This window comes from Myiozetetes cayanensis, unplaced genomic scaffold (genome assembly GCF_022539395.1).
Source record: "Myiozetetes cayanensis isolate MyiCay16 unplaced genomic scaffold, myiCay2020 scf10, whole genome shotgun sequence".
NCBI classification, from domain to species: domain Eukaryota; kingdom Metazoa; phylum Chordata; class Aves; order Passeriformes; family Tyrannidae; genus Myiozetetes; species Myiozetetes cayanensis.
In genome coordinates, this window is record NW_026086605.1 from 29,512,215 (window position 1) to 29,528,632 (window position 16,418).

A 16,418-nucleotide genomic window follows, 5' to 3' on the forward strand; every position below is an offset into this window, starting at 1 on the left:
TGCATCCTCTCTGAGGAAGTTATCAATTCCCTTCTTTGAAAGATCTTACTAAACCTGGGCTAGCAAAGTCAACTCTGCACCTGCACATATAAACACCACACAGTCCCTGCATGACGAACTCCAAAGCACACGACCCAAAAACACAGTGTGGCTGTCACTGGAAATCCAAAGGACACAAGGTGCCTCTGACAGAGCCACTGCACTAGGTGTGCTGATCCCGAGAACACCACAAGAGGTGGGTGGGATACATCTGTAATCTATCAGAAACAACTGACATCGATGGACACAGTCACGCCAATGTATCTAGCTCCAATGTAGAAACACTTCTTCTGCTAGAAGGAACTAAATTATGTGGATTACTTCATTTGTTGTGTCACACAACAAACAGCCTTCTGTGAACTGAACCAATTCAAGAGATTCAACCTCAGCGAGCAAGTCAGGCTCCCTCAGTAGGGTTGCTTAAAAGCGCTTAAAGTTCAGAAGATGCATTGTGCTCAACATCTTTGCTGGAGACACAAAGAGCCTTTATTTGCTTCAACTCTTTGATGACACTTTAAATTGTTACCAAATTTGCAAGGATAATAAACAGAAAGGGGAAAAACCAAAGTAAGAACAGACAGTACCTGCCTGCCTGACAGATCTAATGCCCTGCAACCTAAAGACAAAGTCACTCAGCTACAAAGAAGCAAAAAACTATTCTTTTACTCAAGCATTTCCCACCATCCCCAAAAAACACCAAACAAACATACATCTATATCTAGGCTCCTCTCCTCTACTGTCTTAACACTCCCTTGTATTTGGCAAGATTTCTGTAGCAAAATAAGCCAAATTGTGTATATGCCTGAGTGTGTACATACATACTGGAAAGACTCTGATCTCTCCCATCAAAGTCTTCTTTCTAAGGTTTCTCAAACAGGTAAATCTACCCTGAGTTTTTTTACCATTCTCACACAGCTAACAAGGCAGAAGGCAGTCAGAAAGATATCTTTCAAAACAGTTTTAAAGGTGACATTCCTTGTTTATATCATAAAGGCAAATTAAACTTTATGCTGTGGTTAAGACTGATTGAAAAACCCCAAACATCAACCGCAGTCTAAAATAAAAGCTTTCTACAAGTGAAATGGCAGATCTCGATCTCTCCTTTCAAAAAATTTGTGATTGTGTCAGCATCAAAGCAACTGACAGCAGAAACAGGCCACTGCTTTTGCTGATGGTATTAGTCCTTCAGCAATAGCATTTCACATTGGTAACTTAATCTGCCTTGTAAGAATAAATCCAGAAAGATCACATCTGTCTCAAAAGCAATGTCATACTGCAAACCAGCAGGAATCACCTGCTGTTCTCTGGCAAATATTTCACATAAAGACAGAGGAGCATCCTTTTCTCCTCAGCGCTACCCACTGTCACCAAATGATTCAGACACATCATTCCCACCTCTAAGTCTCCTTGGAAAGACTTCACCATTGATTCAGTAACAAACTCCAGTCAGCTTCCAGTTACTGTGTTTCACTATTTAGGTACCTGGAGTAAGATTTTCTTGCTGATAAGAACAGGTAGGCTGAAAGCCAAGTGAAACTTGGAATGCACCTGATTTTAACTGGAAATATCCCTTCTGGACTGCCATCTTGTCCATCCTACCCTTCTAGTTTGTTTATTCAACCAATGCTTCTTCTCCACAGAAAAACACTGAGATGCCTTGAGCTAGAACTATCTTACAGTGGTACAAACAGGTATTTTTCAATATGTATTTTGTAATGACTAAATAATGACTAATGGCAGAAACAATACTCCCTGTCTGAACCACTGCTGAACAGTTTATCTATGTGGGTATTTAAAGATTAAGAATTTCCATCAGTTTAAAGCTGCAAGGAGGCTGTGCTTTCCACCAATACAAAAGCTTTTTCCCCCCCTGCAGCCACATGTGATCATTCTTACTCCTGCTGCCTGAGTAAGAATTCCAGTTATAGGTTAAGTTGAATGACAAGCGGAATAATTGGAGGAGACTGCATGTAACTCATGGAGCCACTGGTGCTGAGATATCTTCTGAAAGCCTGAAGAGGTTCATAGGTGATAACTGAGCAAGATTAGACAAGATGAACCAGAAGGAAGACAGAAGAAAATAGTTCTGAGATCCTCTTTTCTACATACTGCCGATGCTATTTCAGCATAGTTTAGCTTTTTACATAAGATCACAATCTTCAGGCAAGAACATGTCAACACATAGCTACACATCTGAAGGAAAAAATCACTGTTAAGTCAGACACCACTGGATTAAAAAAAATACTAGAAAAAGGACTGACAAAGAAAATCTTTAATGCTGCTATCATGAAAGATAGATGGTGAATCTTGGATAAGCTGGAAATATTATACAAATCATGATATTTCTCTAGGTTTGGTTCATGGCACTTCAATGCCCTGATTCAATTCTCCATACAGTTCTGCCAGCCAATTTTATTTTAAAGGTGGTGAGAAGTCCAAAAATACCATTGTCTCCTGTGGCAGCCTTAAAAAAATAAAATGTACCAGGGAGAGGATGATCAGAGCAAACATGTAGTGTGACTTCCTCGACTTTCAGCTGCTTTCAATTCATAGGACTTCTTGAATTTGATGCAGCTTGTTTAGGAACCCTCCAGAGATCTCTCGTCCACCATCTTGTGTAACCTGTCCTTGAGCCCCCAAACTGTTCATCCATGACTGCCTTAAGCAAGGAGTTCCAGAGCCCTACTAGTAATTCTTTTAAAGGTTATTTCACTGCCTTGCCCAGTTTTAGTAGTTTTCCTTGGGAATGTACTTGTAAACTCCCTACGTCGCAAAAGGGGCTGCTGATTTCTGCTCTCCTTGCTAACAAACACAGTTTGTTTCACATCCACGTGCTGTCAAGAAGACCCTGTGTTATTTGAAGCTTGACTTCACTTTAACATCCACTCTTAACCAGAAATACTATTGTATTACAGCTTTCAGTTGAACCCTGCTTATTTTTGAACCACATGTTCTAAGTATCACTTTCTTGCTGTTGAATTTAATTTCATTACTGTTAGACACATCCAGCTTCTGGTTAGTCCACTGCTATAAATCAGTTCCCAATCTCAAAACCAAACTCCCTAAAAATATCTGAGTACCAAACAACTCGGCATAACAAACACCAGTATGTTTAGTATGTTTTTCCCACAGACTGGCAGACTGTATTTGGTGTTTTCCTAACAATTTTCTGATACACAGCTATCCTGGAATGTACCTATCGAGGTCAGTTTCCTGGGAAAAAAAAAAGATTCTCCAAGAAACTGACACTTATAACTTCAGTTACCAGCGACAGTTTGTCCACAGGCATCAATTTCAGAGTTAGTCATTTATGCTTATTATTTACTAAAATTTACAGGAGGGTGGTAAATGTAATTTGTTTTGGCTAATCAAGATCTCAAATGTAGTCATTGTGAAGTTTTATTTTTATAAATTACCATTTCAGAAAGCTTTCATGATTAAAAGATTGGTTTTTTCTCTTTTTAACTTTGTTTACTGATGGACAAAGCTATGCAGGTTGAAAGATAATAGCAGGAGACTGGAGGAGAGCAGCTTGGGCCTTGCCAAATTCCCACCTATGCAAGTCTGCCTTACTGAGATGAAAAAAAGCCATAGCATCCCCCAACTCATCAAAAATACATATCAACGTGTCTATGTCGTAATTTTAACATATAAGATTAAAAAAATGCATTTAAATAAAGCCTATCTTTAACACAATTTACAAAAAGAATGAGTCGATTTTGTATCATAGTAATCCACATTGTACTGAGAATCTCTGTATCCATCTAGAAGAGATTCTGGAGTGTCCAGCTTAAAATACATGGTATTACTGAGGAAAGAGAAACCCTTGTGCTGTGTGTGTCACAAGTCACCTGGGCTGATTAGCCTAAAAAGCATAGAATTTCTTTGGCTTCAGGGAATAAATTATTTGCAATTTAAGGGTTATTCCTGATCTATACTTGTTCAACCACCTCATCAAAGTAAATCCTTATCAGCCATTTCCTCTAGCTGGGAAGCCAAGCCTCCCTGCAGGGACAGCCTTGCCAACATTGCCCACACTTCTTCAATCAATGCCATTAAAATGCACTCTGCAGAGCAGGACCTCAGCTCAGCACAAAGTGCTTGTGCAAGAAGTCATTTTACTGAGAACTTCGTGACATCAGTTCCCCATGTGACCAGGGTTAAGCACTGCCACCCTGAGAAGACTTTCTTCCTTCCATTACTTTAGGATATTATCAGCAGAAGTGCTGCAGCTGGATTCTCCTTTTAGGATACAGAAGAGCTGCTGATCAAAGTCCAGATCTCTGTAAATCCAGCTACTTTTGATCAAGGAGGAAACAACACTCTCAGAATGTCTTCCAAAATGCACCTATTTGATAGCAGTTTAAGAGTAAGCTGGAGTACGTGTCCCAAAGCTATAAAGAAATGCAAAGACCTGTCTTGCCTAGCTAAACTTCAGCTTTGGGATAACTATTTTAATGCTGTTTGAATTTTACTGTAACATACATGTGTTCAGGTATCCAGAGATTTACATAAGCTATTTTTTATTGCTCCAATTGAAACACAATACAGGATTTTAAACCTAATTATCGCAAGCACCATTAGTATTTTGATCTCCTTAGTGTTCCTGTTGGCATGGAACTTAACCCTGCCTGAAAGCTTCTAATTAAGAAGATGGTGCTGCTGTTTACACTTCCAAATAGTGGCTAAAAGAGAACACCACAACCATTGCTCTCACTGGCTACCTTTTGTTCCTTCAACTCTTCTCCATTTCGATACACTAACACTTTCTAACAATTTCAGGCAAGCAGTGTTCATCTGAAAATTTATGGCATGATGGTTTTTTCATATAGAGAGCCCGTGCCAACACTTCTTACTAACTGGTTTATTCCAAATAACCAATCCCTCTTAAAGGATGATCAGGTCCAAAAGTAATGGATTTTACTCCAATGAGCTTTTACACGAACAGTTCCATTAAACAGGATTATTCATTAGTATAACAATACATTAAATGAGATCATCATGTTAATTTACTATTCATTTTTTCCTGTATTCGTATACAGGAAATTATTACTTCAGTTTAAAAACACGAGGTGTTATAGTGGTCAAAAGTATCAAATATGGAAGTCTTCTAAACCTGAAACACTTCTACTGTTTCAACAGCTTTACAGTTCAAAGACAATACTGGGCAGTTTTTGGAGCGTAAACATTGGTATTTCTATAACAAAAAGTACTGTCCACGAGGAAGAATTAAACTTTGACTTTAAATCAATTTTTCTACCCTAAGTTGTATATTCACATAAATCCTTGGCATTTAGGTAGCCGATTATTACTAATGTTCATTTGTTAGGCAATCACCTCTTCAGCTTGGAGGCATTTAATTCAAATTAGGCCTGTGTTATGTGATCATTATACACATGAGAAAACATTTGGCAAATTTCACTCAGTATCCCCAAACAACGTAAATATTTACTGCCTCACACTAACCCGAGGAAGAGTTTTGTATATCCGGCTTCCTCAAAGACAAAATTTTTGAAGTTTCAGAGAATACGCAAAGTGGTTCTCAATTATAAAAATGGAACGAGACCTTACATCCAACTTCACTTTTAATACCTTCACAGCAAAAAATTCTGCTCTGCCTCAAACTGCAGTTCAAGTGCCCGCAGACACTAAGAACAAACCTGCTAAAAAAACGAAGTACAGACCCTGCAAGTAGAACCAAATCCCCGGAGAAGTGGTTAACATCTTCACACGGTGTACCAGATGGAGAACCAGATCGACAATCCTTACCTTAATTTGTTGTCTGGCCTGGACACTAACGCTCTGCTGCTACAGCACAAAGTTCCCATGCAGTTTTGCTTTCTTTAACCGAAGATAAACAGCTCGACCTCCTCCAGCTCAAAGTTAAAGGCTGAGGTTGCCTACGTTTCATTGTGTGCCAAAGTACATCTGACAGAACGCGACGTGAACAGCAGGCTCTGGGTGACGAAAGCAGAGTCTCGGTGTCATTAAAGCGAAATCACCACAGCGAGCACAACCAACACCCTCAGTACAAACCTGAGCAGCTACACTGGATACTCCACCATTATTATTATTATTATTTTCCACCGTTACCATCCTTTTTTTCGCTGTTGTCATTGAACAACCACACACCGGGTACTTTTGCTCCCTCCCCTTTCCGGAGACGCAGAACCTCGACACACACAACCTCAAGCCGCCAGGACCCTCGGGGCTGGCAGCAGCCGCTCCTGCAGGTGCGGGTCGGCCCAACACGCACCCAATTTAAAGGACGCAGGGCCGGAACCGGAGGGACATCCAGCGGGCCGGCACATCCAGCGGGCCGGCACATCCAGCGGGCCGGCACAGCCAGCGGGCCGGGGGCGAGCGCTGCGGCCGCGGGGACGCGCAAGGAGGGGAGGCGCAGGGGGGGACGGCCAGGGGGATAACGCGCAAGGGGGGCCGCCCCGCCCTTCCCCGGCCCCCCGCGGCCGCCGCTGCCGCAGCATCCCTGACCCAGCCGCGACCCCCGCACCGCAGCAGGGGCAGCGGCCGCGCCCCGCTGGCCAACAACCCCCGGCGAGCGGCCAGCCCCGCACTCACCGCCACTCACCGCCGCCTCCTCGGGCAGGGCCGCTCCGCGCCCCCGGTGCCGCCGGCCCCGCCCGGCCCGGCCCGGCCCGCGCAGGGAGGGGCGCGGAGAGGCGGGCACACGCAGCCGCCCCTCGGCCCGCCCTGACGTCAGCGCGGCCGCCCCGCCCTGCCCTGCCCTGCTCTGCCCTGCCCTGCCCGCGGCGGGGCCGCCCGCTCCCAACGCCCTGAGCCCCTCAGCCCGCCCGGCCCCGGGTGCCAGCCAGCTCGCTACGGCGATCGCCGAGCCCCCCGGCACTGCCGAGGGCAAGCGAGCGGCCCTGCGGGCGTGCCGGCCCTGCGGCATCGTCGAGTCGTCAGAGCCGGAGCGCAGACCTTTAAGGTCGTCGAGCCCAAGCGCCGGCCCAGAGCTGCGGCTGGGACCCCCAAACGGCTGAGCACGGCACCCAGCGCCGGGTCCGGGCACCGTGCTGGTCACAGCGAGGTGGTGGGTTTGAACCCCTCACGGGCCGTTCATTCATTTAAGGAGCTGGACTCGATGATTTTTCCAACTCAGAATATTCTGAGAAACCTCCGGGGATGGTGACTCCGCCACCTCCCTGGGCAACTATTCCAGTGCCCGACCACCGAAACAGTGGTGGTTTTTTTTTTTTCTAATATGTAACTTTAATCTCCCCTGTCTCAGCTTAAGGCCATTTCCTCTTGTCACTGCAGGCACAGCGGAAGAGACCGGCCGGCCCCCACCTCACTGCAGCCTCCTTTCAGGTGGTTGTGAAGAGTGATGAGGTCCCTCCTGGGCCTCCTCTTCTTGAGACTAAACAACCCCACTCCCTCAGCCCTTTCTCACAAGATATGATTTTAAACCTTTCATGTGCTTTGTTGCCCTTTACTGGACTCGCTCCAGGACCTCGATGTCCTTTTAAAGTGAGGGGCCCAAAGCTGAACTCAGCACTCGAGGTGCAGCCTCAGCAATGCCAAGCACAGGGGGATGATCACTGCCCTGGTCCTGCTGCCCACACTACCACAGAGAGCACTCGCAGGAGAAAGGCCTCACAGATGACTCAGCTACATGAAAATACTGATGGACTCTTGTAGTCAACCACGGGAGACCAGGCTTTCTCCATGGTGATGCTCACAGAATGAGCTGAGAGTTTAATTTCTTCAAATTTTCTGCCTGTGCTAGGAATTAAAGGCACTGACAGAAGGTTCAGGAAGTTCCATGCTGGATCAGGGTGGTTTCACTGATTCACTATTTCCACCCCACTACTCTGCCTTGGGCCTTGTGTTTCTGCATCTCCCGCAGTTTGGGACCTTCAAGTTTGTGTTGTCACAGCATTTCAGCATCCGTATCGCTGTGCTTCAACTTCAGGGATTCAAAGTTTCTTTTCATTCGAAAGTTTTTCTCTCAAAAATTTTTCCAAGTTTTTACCTGCCTGCTTCTCCAGGCCTCCCAAAAGGGAGGGAGACGAGCAGTATCTTCAAGCTACATTTGTGCAGGAAAAAAACATTGATGTAATTGATAAGCACTGTTCACCACAGCCTCTTCACTGGAAGTTGGGCAGGTGTCAGCACAGGCACTGCAAGTGCCTCCTCACCTTTCTAGACACAGGGCACGAAGACTCCAGTACATTTGCCCCTTAGGCAGCAGAAGGACCTTTAAGAAAAAACAATGAACAAGAACTGAAGCTTTTATGTCTTTTTGCCTAAACTTAAATGTACCAGCCACATTAATGCATTTATTCTTAGAACAGTCTGAAGCATAATGACTCCCCTGTGGTACAGGAAGGAGAAAAAAAAAAAAAAAAAAGGCAACCAGAGAGATTAAATCTCTTGCTCAAAGCTGAAGAGACAGCAAAGCCAGGAAGTGAACTCAGATTTCCTCAGTCAAGCATCAGTGCTTTAACCACACAATCATCCTTTCTTGCAGTTGTTCTCAGCTTCTGAGCGTCAACTGCATTAGCATAGATTTGATTTCTCCCTACTTTGTTCATCAAAACGACTTCACTGTTCCCATCGAAATTTCCTCCAACTAACTTTCTTCTCTATTTCCTTCCCAAAAGTAAAAGAAATTATATTACAGACTCACTTAGGGGGTGAAATGACATTACAGACTCACTAGGAGAGTCTTAAATTTCCCGCTGCCTGTCTGTAGGCACTGGCAGGTGTTTCAGTGCCAACACTGGAACATCAGCTCACAAAGCAACTGAGCAGCTTCTGTGGTGCATCTCTGAGGCAGGCACCCAAAGGCACAGTGGAGGAGATCAAAGAACAAGGATCAGGGAGCTGGGAACAGTTGTAACCAGCAAAAAAAGAGGCACATAAGCTGTGTGTGCTGACCTGGAAGTGGTGGTATAACTCATACTTTTATTATCTAGAAATGATTATGAAACAGAACTCTGAAAGAAAAGTACAGACATAAAAGAAGAAAACACCCAGAGATATTTTAGGGCGGATTTGAGAACCTCCCCTATCTGTTTAGACATGTAACAGATTTTCACATGTTTATATAGGCTCTTTAGATTAAAATCCAGTCTTGAAGAAGAATTCATAGTTTTTGAAAATTAACTTCAAAAAGGGAAGCATTACACACACAACTCCAGCTTCTGACTCAGAAGACGGTGTTAACCCTCCTACTGGCAGACTGCAGGCTGAGCTCTAGCTATGATCAAGTGCAGCATCTTTTCTTGCCAGTTTAATATTTGATGTCTTCAGCTTGAGGTCTTCACCTTGCATTGATTTTATATTAAATTGATTTAAATGGGTTTTATATTACTCTGGGAGATGGACTAGAAGCTTACTATCCCCTTCACTCACTGGCATTGTGCTTCTTCCCAAACCCAGAGACAGAGCAGTGGGTAACACCGACCCCCAGCCACACCAGCTGCACTGCTGGCTGTGCAGTCAGTGATGTTCACACAAATATTCTCCCAGCCCCAGCAGTTCACAGGCCAGGGACTCCACTCCAGTGGAAAAGGAAAGGATTGTTCAAATTTGACCGCGTAACAGAGTTCTGTACTGTACAAAATCTGAACTTGGTATTTCTCATCCCCTGCATTGCAATGAAGCTGAGTTAGTCTGCCTGAGTTAAGATCATCTGCAAACAAGGACAGCTTTCTTCCTTACATCAAGGCATAAAAATCATCTTTGCCATGGTGCCCATAGAAAAATCCTTGCTTTGTAGCTCATATGCTGTGACTGCTGCAAACTAACCTGTTCACAATAATTTAACTTTCACTTTGTGCATCCACTTTCTCTTACTGCATTCCAACTGTTCTCCTTATACTCTGATTTTACATTATCTGACACGGGAACTGTGTTTCCTCTGTTTGCATTCTTTCTAGTTCAAGAGGGCTAAGCAGCCAGGTGACACCACCTCTTTACTATTATTAAAGTAATAATTTATCCATTGTGGACATTTTACTTTTACAAAATACTGTATCATGGGTCGTTACTTACTCACAAACATTCAAAACCAGAAAAACAAAGGTTGGAATGAGAGAGAATATACTCCTTGGGGGTCCAGGTGGAATTTGTTTAAATATATAACAGTACATGAAGTTGGTTAGGGGTTGAAATTGTTCATTTCAAAATGCCTCATGATTCTGTAAAATTTATTTATCGACAGGTATCAAAAATGAACTGTCAGCTTCCTTCTTAATCTTGTCTCTACCAATAACTCTTTCATTAAGGAATACATCCTTTATATTTTCCAAGTTTTATTTTGACACAAAGGACTCACTGTCCCCAGACTTACCTATTTAGTTTTCAACTTCTTGTACCTTTTAAACTACTCATGTAACTTCATTTTTGTACTACCTTAAAATTATGTACTAAAACTAATATTTCAGGTTGATGAACTTGTTTGCTGAGATAATAAAAAAGGAAAACAATGGGCTAATGTCACGTGCAGAAATACTCACGTGTGTTCAGACGTGTGTGTAGGTAGTATTTACATGCATGGTGTCCACAGGTAACTAAACTTTGTACCATTCTGCAATAAATAATTGTATAAGAATAAAATAATTAATAGGAAATTCTGTTTGGTGCAAGTTGGGGTCTTTTTAGTGGTTCCCCATCACTACATCTTCTTTTGTGTACATATGGGAAAACACAGAGATGAGCTCAAACTCATTTGGCTGAAATACACATTCATCTTGTCACATTTAAGACTAAGTCCTTTATTTTTCTTAGCCTTGAAAAATAATCCAAATTAGGTACTTGAACATTTTATATCTTTTCAGGCCTTAGTGCTATTTACCACTTGTTAAATATTTAGGTAATATTTAAAGAGGGTACTATTTAAATGAAGAATTGTTCATTGCCAGTTGACAGCTGCTTTGTTATTTAAATAATTTGCTCAGATATCTACCTTGGATGTGCAAAGGCAGTGTTGCTGTATCTATGGGCTTGGTGAGTGAATGATGAACTGAGCCTCCTTATCCTTCTCAAGCTGGGAAAAACAGGGAATTTACACCGGCCTAAACTGCTTTTGTTCTTCAATCTGCCGTTGAAACCTTAGGCAATCTTTACACCCTGCTGCCACTGTGCCCTTCCAGGGGCTGACCACGAGTGATGTTTCAAAACACTACATTAGACTAAGTAATTTAGACCTACTTAGATCTAAATTATGTAAACGGAGTAGTTAAACTATTTTAGAAGTCTAGTTAAAGCTGCTTCTAAAATACAGTCATTTTTCTCTCTCCTTGTCTTCAGTGGCCACATTCCAACCGTACACAGCACCTTTACAAACACAGAAATGCTTTTCTAGGCAGTGAGTAAAATCATGTTGCACATTTCTAACATCCAAATGCTCTTTCATTTATTTTTAAAGAAGATAATGCTTCTTGGTCTCTAACTGTTAAAACAAATTAGTGCATTATATATTCCATGTAAGTCTGATAAGGTTTCTTCTTTATGTGTCATTGCAACTTAATTTGCATTCACATAGGATGAAGGGCCAAAGGAATACAAATACCTAGCATTTCCATTATTCTGTGGGATTTTTCAGGATTCTGAAATGTAAGTAAAACCTCTTGTTTCAGCTTGATTTACAGCTATGGAAATTGTTTCCTTCTGTATAATTAGAAAATATTCTAAATCAGGCCAGATACAAATTTTTATTGCATTTTATTACTGAAAGGTTGACTGATAATCTCAGAACTCAAAAAACAGCCTTTTAATAGTGACATTGCTAGGGGAACTTATCTAGTGTGTTTGTGATTTTTCTCTTTGTGAAGTCATTCAGGTGCACAAAAATAACATACTTATGTTACTAAAAATGGCCTCCAAATTCAACAGAATGAGAAAAGCTGACTGGAATTCCATAAAATCTCAATAGAATTCAGTAGAAACCATGAAAATATATGTGGGATTGTATGGCTTATCTTTATGTAAACATTGTTAAAAAGGGTCCTGTTTTAAATGAGTGCTAATCCTAAACTGGCTAATGTGGATAATTTGTGGGTTTGCTAATTTCATTATTTAATAACAATTTAAATACTACAATCCTTAAAACGTTTAATGAAGATGAAATGAAACCCTTCCTGTTGGTATAGCCAGTGCCCTCCATTTTCAATATCATTACAGTTTTTAATCCTGAGATTTGCAGAAGCAGTAATCTACTTATAATCAGCACACAGCACAGTGGATAGTGGAGCAATAGCGCTATACATATTTAGAAATAAAATGTAGAAGGAAAGAAAGCCTCTAGGAAAAGAACACCTACAGTAAGAGCATCACATTTATGTGTTTGTTTTCATTTGACTGCTCAAAGTACAGCATTCATGTTAACATTCATTCACAGGGAAGACTGTCTGCATCACTCACAGTTGGAAATTAAGAGCTACACATGATTCTTTTGAGTCTTGTTCAAAAAATATTTAGAAAGCACAAGACACCTGGATGCTGCGGTGAGCAAAGATCCCCACATGCTGTTAGCTCACAGTTCAGTGTGATACAAGAGTGCAGTTGTTCCCTTTTACCCCCACTGATGAGGCTGTGCCTTGAACTGACAGACAGCTGAGACACCAGTTGGATTCTTGGCAAACTCAGTGTTACCCTCTCTGCCACAACATCCCATCATTTCACCAGCCCTAACAATAATTTGATTATATGATGTTCCCTCAGATCTCTTTTAAATGAAATTCCTGCATTATCTCTGCATCTGTTTCATTGTTTCATTGTAACGTGATTTTGCTTCAGAGGTTTAAGGAGTTACCTTTATAAGCTATAATTTTATTTCTTTAGGTACTGTTTTTACCAATGACAGATATTCTATAACATGGTGAGAGACTGTGTAAGAATCATAAAGTGACATCACAGAATGGTTTGGCTTGGAAAGGACCTTAAAGATCATCTCATTCCAACCTCCCTGCCGTGGGCACCTTCCACCAGATCACACTGCTCCAAGCCCCACCTGGCCTGGCTTTGAACACTTCCAGGGATGCAGCATTCTCTGGGCAGTTCCAGTGCCTCACCACTCTCACAGTAAAAAATTTCTTATATCTAATCTAAACCTGCCCTCTTTCAGTACAAGAAACCTAAGACAGATATATGTGTATTTTGCATATAGTAAGGAGACATTAATGATTACAATATATCCTCTGATCAATTTAATTATCTACTTATCAGTGCACATGGATAACAGAGAGCAGAGGAAAGAAAACAGATCCTTCACTGTAGCTGTACTTCACAGGGATTTTGTCCACAGCCACCTGAAATGACGAGGCTACAAATCCTCCCAGAGAGGCACAGGGACAGCTCAGTCTCTCTCCTGATAGATGCAGAGCATATTCCACCTCCCTGCATCTTGGCTCATCTCTCAGCCCGCTCAGGAGCCCCTGCTGCCTCTGCACCACAGGACAGTCCTTGGCTGAGCAGCTGGTTTATGGAGCAGCTGTACCTTGTGGAGGATTCCAGCTTACCAGAAGCTGGCACAGGGAGTACCTCCCACTTGCTCAGATGAATGTATTTTAAGAGAAATCATACATTTTCCAAGTCTTGATTCATAGCTGAAGCAGACGGCAGAAAGGAATTGACTCAAACAAAGTGACATTGTTTCCATGAATGCTACTTCAATCATGCTATTTGTTTTAGTATGCAACTAATTGTTTTCAATTAACTTAGACACTTAAAGGAAAATACAAGCAGATTGTGGCAGTAGCAAACAGCAGTTTCAAAACACAGGTCAGGATTTTAAAAATAGTTTTGTTCCATGTATGCACTTGACCCTAATCTTTCTTGTCTGAACATGTCAAAGCATCAGAAGATAAAAAAAAATGAAAGCTGAAATTCCATTACATTTGCAGTATTAAATGGCAATGGAAAAAAAAAAAAAAAAAGAGCTCAAAGATACAGATTAAAAGATGCAATTGCTTTTCCTTTGGGCACGTGGCAGTAACATGTGCACTGAGAAATGAGCTGACCTTATCCAAAATTATGTATGTGACCAAGCAGTAATTAATTGAATAACAATGTTTCAGAGCTCCACAGGAACATCAAGGGCAGTAACATTATATGCCCAAAATCATAGTAACTTGGAAAAATTATGAAATACTATCTCAAAAAAAATGTTTTATAAGGATTTTTTTCTCTTTTTTACTTACTCCATCACTCTTATTTTATTAGCTCTAGTTACTCAGGAAAGCAATGTTTGTATATGCATGTGTGTATATATAAAACTATATTTCTATAAAATGCAACTTTTACATATACCTTGGTATTCATGTATGTGTATACACATAAAAATAAACAAAATTGTTCTAGGTATTGGGAATGATCTGGAGAATGCTAGTGGATAATTAAATGGTTGCTAGACAGTGACCCTGGGCTGCTGGAGATACAATTTACCAGGGTCACTAGGGATTGCTCCTCCTCCTGGGGCTGGGTAGCCCAGCCTAGCACAGGCTGGAGGATAAGCCACCAATCTGTCTCCAGGGACCTTCCTTAACACTGAATCTTTCTGGAAACTTCTTTCAAGGTCAAACAAAATTCAGTTGCAATGAGTGCTAAGTACTTGATTTCCTGTCAAGTGGGAAAGCTGGATTCTCATAAAGACAAAATAGAAACTTTATTATTACAAGCCAGCACCTACCTCTGAATTATTCACTTCTGAAGACATTATCCCAAGAGGTTCTGACAGTTTCCTGAAATACTGGCACCAGAGATTCAATCATTGCTTTGTCTAGTAAGGGTTCTGCTGTGCTTTTAAACCAGGAGGTGTGGAAGGTGTTTTCCTCTGAGTTAGTAATTGCTATCTGTAGATAGCAGCAAGTTGGAAGGAGACTAAACTATTTTAGAAACGTGTGCAATAAATAATAATGTTTTCCATGGTTGTCACAAGGCTCAAGGACAAAATCTAAACAGCAAGACTCTGGTGTTTTAATGGCTAAAAATATGTTTTCAATCTACACTGGGAGATAGAAAATGCTGTCACACAAAAAACTACATGCAAAATCATGAGAAAAACTGCTGCTCTTTCAGTCTCACTGTCAAGATAGTTATAAAAAATATTTTGTGCTCTAGATCCTTTGAAATCAAGGAAATCCTGGTGCTCTGCAAACACAAATGTTATCCTCAGAATTTGCTTTAATAGAACCAACAGAAGCTGCTGAGTTGGAAGGGACCCACAAAGATCATCAAGTCCAACTCCTGGCACTGCACAGGACCATTTCCAAGAGTCACACCACGTGCCTGAGGGTATGAACCAAATGCTTTTTGAGCTCTGTCAGGCTTGGTGCTCTGACCACTTCCCTGGGGAACTTGTTCCAGCACCCAACCACTCTCTGGGTGAAGAACCTTTTCCTAATACTCAACGTAAACCTTCCCTGACACAACTTCAGGCCATTCCCTCGGGTTCTGTCACTGCTCACCACAGAGAAGAGATCAGTGCCTGCCCCTCCTCTTGCCCCCACTTCCCCCCACCAAGAATTTATAAGTGTAGTGAGGTCTCCCCTCAGTCTCCTTTTCTCCAGCTGAATACACCAAGTCAGAATGGTACTACCTGAACTAAGGCTTTTCCCAGTGCACATAGTGACATGCATTGTTGTATGTTTATAGGATTTAATTCCTACTAAGACTCACGATTCTGCTGCTGTGTGAGTGACACACAGTGTTACACACCTTTGCATGGAACATAATTTTCTTGTGTTCATCAGAAAGCACTTTAGGGGAAAAAGTTTCCTTTCGGAGCCAGAATTTCTAACCATAATTAGCTCAAGATGCACTGCGGTGTCCAGAGGGAAAAGGGGTTTTAAGCCATTTTTATTATAAAAGAGATACCTTATTAATCCTGTGAAAATCTGCCAACATGACAACCCTCACTGATGTGAAACTTCAGCAACTGAAATTCTCTTACTGATTCCAAAATAGTTCACAAGAGAAAAAATAGATGGAAAAAAAATAAAATTAATGTTAATTTTCTTTAGGACAGAATTCTTTACAGGTACAATCACCTAATTAAATAACTGCACCCTTCATCCTGGCAGAGGCAGTGTGAGAGTGTGCATTTAAAGTGAAGTATTTCAATACTAAGAAAATAGTAACAGGTGCTGCTGATGCATCTAGATCATGAGAAGTATTGCAGGCTCTAGCTAAGAGAAATGAGCTTTAGTTTTCCCTGGAACTGTGCTTCTCTTATAGTCCCAGTGAAAGGCTTTTGCTTATGGAAAGCATAGAAGCAGCTGTAGGTAAGAATATGAGGCATTATCTCTCCAGATGCAGATGACCCACAGTGGTCCAAAGGTGGGAGAAAACAGAGGGGAATAAGAGAACAGGAAGCAGGGGAATCAGAAATCATTACAAAATGAGACAGA

General features: G+C 41.7%; 1 protein-coding gene across 8 annotated transcripts in view; it reads right to left on the reverse strand.

Annotated features, from left to right (window-relative positions):
• CCSER2 (coiled-coil serine rich protein 2) overlaps positions 1 to 6,723 on the reverse strand; it is a 64,049-nt gene extending 57,326 nt beyond the window's left edge. For 6 of the 8 annotated variants that reach the window (XM_050340649.1, XM_050340639.1, XM_050340668.1 and 3 more), the window contains exons 1-2: positions 6,619 to 6,723; positions 5,809 to 5,996 (exon numbers count right to left, since the gene is read on the reverse strand). The gene's annotated coding sequence lies outside the window, so the exon portion shown is untranslated. The remainder of the gene's footprint in view (positions 1 to 5,808; positions 5,997 to 6,618) is intronic. The other 2 variants (XM_050340646.1, XM_050340648.1) reach the window with 2 other exon arrangements.
• Positions 6,724 to 16,418: the final 9,695 nt, after the last annotated feature.